Source organism: Juglans regia, chromosome 8, assembly GCF_001411555.2.
Source record: "Juglans regia cultivar Chandler chromosome 8, Walnut 2.0, whole genome shotgun sequence".
NCBI lineage: Eukaryota > Viridiplantae > Streptophyta > Magnoliopsida > Fagales > Juglandaceae > Juglans > Juglans regia.
Genome location: NC_049908.1, coordinates 12,959,810 through 12,965,540, shown reverse-complemented (window position 1 = coordinate 12,965,540; position 5,731 = coordinate 12,959,810).

Genomic DNA, 5,731 nt, shown 5'->3' with positions numbered 1-5,731 from the left:
AGAGTCACGTAGTGAAGCCATAGACTGAAATAGCTTCTAATAAAGTTTTGGGAGAGCGGGAGAGGAGTCTCTGCAAAACTTGGGTTAAAAAATTTATAGGTTCCATAAATTTTAGATTTACTAGTTATTGAAAAAAAATATTTATAAATAATAAAATAAGTATGACAAAACACAAGGGAAAGCTTTGATTATTATCCTGAAATCATATCAGCCCATCAAACTCAAGGTTGAAGATTTTGAAATTTGAATGTATCCTTTATATTCGTTGACTATTCGCTGATAAGATGTTAAAAGTATCATTGACGATAAAGTGACTAGCAGCTAGAACATTAATATGGAGTTGTGGTCAGCAATGGATTCATAACAGGCCAAAGCCAACAAAGGGCTAACAATAGGATGAAAAATTGAGTTGACAATGAGCTACATATGACCTTGATTAATTATAAAACCAAAATCAAAAGCCCAAAAATGGATCTGGGGCTTCAAATTAAGCCCAAAATGATACCATAATAGAAAATAAAACAAATAAAATAGAAAAGAGAAAAGAGAGAATGAGTGAGAGAGAATGAGCATGCCCACTTGGGATATGGTGGAGCTTGAATGCGTCGGAATATGCAATATATGGTTACATACCCTCATTCATGACAGTTACGGATATAATGCATCCAGTATGCATCTAACCATATGCAATATTCGTAGTAGACAAATCTTTTTTTTAGCAAAACACACTATACCAGAAGTACTATATCCCAAAAATATAAACATCATTCATACTTCCATAATAAACAGATATGCAAAATAATACAATACTTGTCCAACGCGTATGTAACAAAATAAGTACTAGAAACAACACTCCATAAATACATGCTTGAAATAAAAACTACTTTACTAAATCACAGAGCTGCTCATGCAACTCGGCTATGATATCTAAAATCACATCCAAAAAAGTGGAGAACGAATGGTATAAGCTCCTCGTCATCACGCTGTGGTCTATTCAACCTCGTCCAGTCTGCCTTGCGTGGGTTCTCCAGATTTGACACATCTTCTACCATTATGGGGGGAAATGGTAGTTAGGACTACCAAGTGAGATTTGTTTACAAATCTCAGCAAGTAGGCTCCTAAGCTACCCAGTATACATATGCATACATGATAGCAAAATGACATGTATGAATCATGATATGAACTTCAACATGTGTGACAAGAATTGGCAAATAACATGAAATGTACTTGACTTGAAAATAACACGAGTGCACGTGGACATAACATGACTTAACTAAATTGAACGTAGAAGGACTTGACATGAACGTGATGTGAACATGAAACCTTGTTCAACATACATATACATGGCTGATTAAACGTGAAATTGCGGATGCTCCACGACTCCCTAATGGTCGTGTGCTCCTACCAGCAATGAGTACGTCATGATAACTGAAGTGATTTAAAACTGATAACCGTGTAGTTGGCATCACGGGCATTGGGTGCCTGACTTCGCTCTAGTAACTAGTTACTTAGGTCTCATTTGAAACCTGTTGACGGTATTTTGTCAACCTAGGAGATTCTATAACTAGTTTAAACACTCCAGCATGGACAAAAGAGTTCTATTAGGAATACTATCCATCCAAGCACTTGGGATCATGATAAGAATGACAGATTTCAAATGACTTAAAAATATTTCACGATATACTCAATGCATGTAACATGGCATGACATGTAACAAAATGAACATATGGCAGATAACATGGCATATCATGGCATGTAATAGATAAGCATGTACTTGTAATAAATGACATGGCATGGCATATTGTAACAATTTATAATAAGCATAATAACCATGGAAATGATTTCTTACCACCACACATACTTAATAAAACCAAGAGTAAGTTAGAAGCTAACTTATAGTGATATAGCGTAACGTAAAGTAAGCGTAAAAGTACATAAACTGAAACAAGATATTTTCTAAGGTTAGAATATCTCACTAATTTCTTATAAATATAAAAATTACTAACTTATGGCTAAAAAAATTAAAAGTTACCCCTCTACTTGTGGGAAATTACAATGTTACCCCTAAAATAAGAATTTTGCATATGAACTTCAAAATTTACCAAAATTTATTTTGTCCTAAATCCAAATACTAACTTAGAAAAATTTAAAACAATATACAACTATGAGATCTCTCCCTTGGACGGAACATGCTTGGGCTAAAATCACATTTTGTTGCAACTTGACCAACTATCAAACTAAAATACTTAAACAAATCTTTGCAACACTCAAAAATCACATCTTAGGTTTTAAAATCATGCTAAAACATCAAGACACACATTTCATGAAAACTTAAACTTACTACATCAAGGAAAATGCCGAAACACCAAGTTTAGGTCAAATAGAACCAACCACCTTGATGTTCTTGGTCTAATACTTTCAAATCAACTCCAAGGACTCCAAAAACTCATAAATAACTCTCCTAACATGTTCATCATTCAAACCTAAGTGATATCATGCTTGATTAAACGACCAAAAATCATAAATAACCACTTAACACAATTGGTTTGCACAACAAGTATGAAATCGAGTATAGAATTCTTTGGACTCAAAACAAAACACTAGATCCTTGATTTTCAAGCAATAAAGCTTCAAGCAATACAACCATATACCTCACATTCAAGCTCTAACTTGATGTAAGCATTAAATCTAGCATAATTTGGCAAAAAAAGTATCAAAAACATATATCATACATGAGAGCCTCTAGATTGAGTTTTAAACAAAATCTTGCACATATAACAACATTCCATAAAAAATCTAAACCATAACTCTTCAAAATATACTCTTAACACATAGATCAAGGCCTCGAGAATAACTAATAAGAATATCAAAGCCATTATATCTAGTTCCTAGAACCAAAAACACAAACTACACCAAAACAGAAATTGTTGAGTCATTCAGTTTCTATGACTTTCAAGATCATGCAAAATTATTTAATAAAAACCTATCATAGTTTGATTCACATCCTAACATGTATATAAATCAAGTAAGCACTTCAAAATGTCAAGATCCACACATAATTATCATCACAATAATACAAAACTTCCAAGGTCTATCAATGAACAAAAAAAAACTGTCAAAATAGAACCTTTGTATCTTTAAACTCAACTTTCACCAATCAAAACTCCATGAAAAATTTCTCAATAGATACCCACATAAACTAGAATCAAATGGAACAAAATACAATAAAACGGAATAGGAAATACTCTTAAGGAGTTGGAATAAAGCAAACAAAATCTACCCAGAAACTGCCTCTCAACTCCCTCTCGATTTGCTCTAGAAAAGTGGAGAGAAATTTGCTAAGTGTAGAATGAAATGTGAGGGGCATGGGAGTGTTAGGAGAGGCTGACATGTTGAGTGGCATAGTGAACCTTGGATGTGAGGGTGAAAGTCGAAATGGTGGAGGGAATTGGCCTGAGCTGATTTCTAGATACTTATCTTGGCCAATTGGATGAGCTGCTTGTGTAGCCTTTCTAACTTGCCATCAAGCCGCTATTGGAGGCTAGCCATGTGGTGGTTGTCAGCCATAGGGTGGCATTGGATGGAGGAAGAAGCTTGCTCAAGAAGCTTGGCCTTGGTGGTGGTTTCGGCAGGCCAAAGATGGGCATAACCGAGTGGGCTCAATTGGGGGTTTCATTTAGGGTTTCAGCTAGGGTTAAGTCCAAATCATAATTTTCTTGATCAAATGTATTTTCTAAGATGTAAGAAAGTGGATAAGGATATATGAGTGTGTAATTGAGTGGTTAATTTCAAGAGGAAGTTATTTGTCCAAGTGATAAAACACTTAATCAAAACAAGTCACTTTAGGGTTTCGAAGCCAATTTTAGGGTTTCGACCATCACATGGGATTCAGGGTTTTGGTTGACTTTCAAATATGGAGTTTCATTTGGGTTGAAACCCTCTTTTAGTTGACCAAATAGTATTTTTGGTTGGATAGAATAGTGTTTGGCATAAGTGGCGTGATCACAAGGCTTGATTTACCCTCTCTTTCCTTCACTTCAATCTCCATGTGTCAAGTGTCCTAACATTATTCATTTGAGTTGCTAGGATTGTGCCATGTGTCCAACCAGAAGGTAATCCTAGTGATCCTACGTGGATTTGGACATCCTACATGGCGAGTTGACAATTGTTTGAACTAGTTGCCGCCTGACGCTCTCCCGAGTGTTACTTTTCACCCAAAAAATCTCGAAACTTTTTATTACACTATAAAATCCTAAATATTCTTACGAGTCTAGTGGTACAATTCGTTTCACAAAATTTGACTCCTAAGTGCCTTAATTAAGTATAGATGCACTCTCGTTTACTATTCATCCAAAAAACTCAAAACTTTTATTGCACCATAAAATCCTAAATATTCATCCGAGGCTAATGGTGCAATTCGTTTCACAAACTTATAATCCTAAGTGCCTTAATTAAATAGAAAGACAACTCTGTCACCATAGTGGATTGGGATTCGACTACACTAACAGATTAAAACTTAATCGGTCGCTCGATTCGTGAATTCTTTTCGAGATTTCACGACATTTTCTAAGGTCTAAAGAAATTTTTCGATCGCTACATAGTGTGTACATATCTCGCGCAAGCATTTTGAAACAAGTGAGACCCATAAGAAAAAAACCTGATTTTTCAGGGTGGACCTTATTTTATTTTTCAAATAATTAATTTGTATATACTGTTCCTCTTTTTTATAAAAGCTCAATCCTAAAAAATGGTTCAAGGGCCCAAGCAAGCAATCATCTCCTCGGATAGGTTGATTACTTGGTGAAGTATGATCTAATTTGCTCATGTTTCACACGCCTTTGGGTCAAACTCTGACAACTCAAGTCTTCCGAACTAGACCTGCAAAAGATATGGGAAAAGGCAACTAGGAGAGGGCAGTCTTGGGGCCGAGGAGTCTCTGATGCCAAAGTTAGTAATTTCTCTTGGAAGTTTGTAAATTAGTGAAAAAGTCTAGAGATCAAAGAGTTTTCTCATACATGGGGCTTGCAATTTATACCATGGGTCTGGGGAGGTGCAGATCGTGTTTGTCTCCATTGAGTTCGTGCCCCTCCTACTATTCATGTTGTCTTAGTCCTTTAATGTGCCGTGGTTCTGCAACGGTGCCATCAATATGGCGTGTAGCTCAGTAGTGGCTCCATTAACGCAGCGTAGTTTTTAGGCCTTACTTTCATCCCTTACAAGCCATAGATGTTCTCATGTCAATTGATCGCGGGTTCTCTACATTTCCCGCTGCATTCCATGCAAGTTCCCAAGTTTAGAACGTGGCTGAGCAATGTTAAGCTGATCTATCTTGTCAATCACTTGACTCATTTCCCTGGTTGACACCTTGCTCCATGTATGGTCCTAGTGACCTTAAGGCTGGGCATTGGGCTGAGGCCCAGTGGGCTTTGTGAAGTGGGGAAAATTCCCTTATAGTTACCCCACCAATTCCCCTCAGACTTTATTCATTCCTTTAGTCCTTGCACTACAAGATTACTCAGCCTCTTTTGTTTTGAGCTGAGCAACGGTTGGTCTCCCACTTTTATGGTTGTATTGTGACAGTTACGTTTCACATTGAATGGCGTCTCTTCGGTTCTTTCATCATGACTTCGTGTCAATTAGTCATTTATTTCTCACGTCGTATCAGTAGATACACTCTGTTGAAGTCGCAAAAAACAAGGAATTATGGTGCTTTGGGGGACACGTGGAGTTA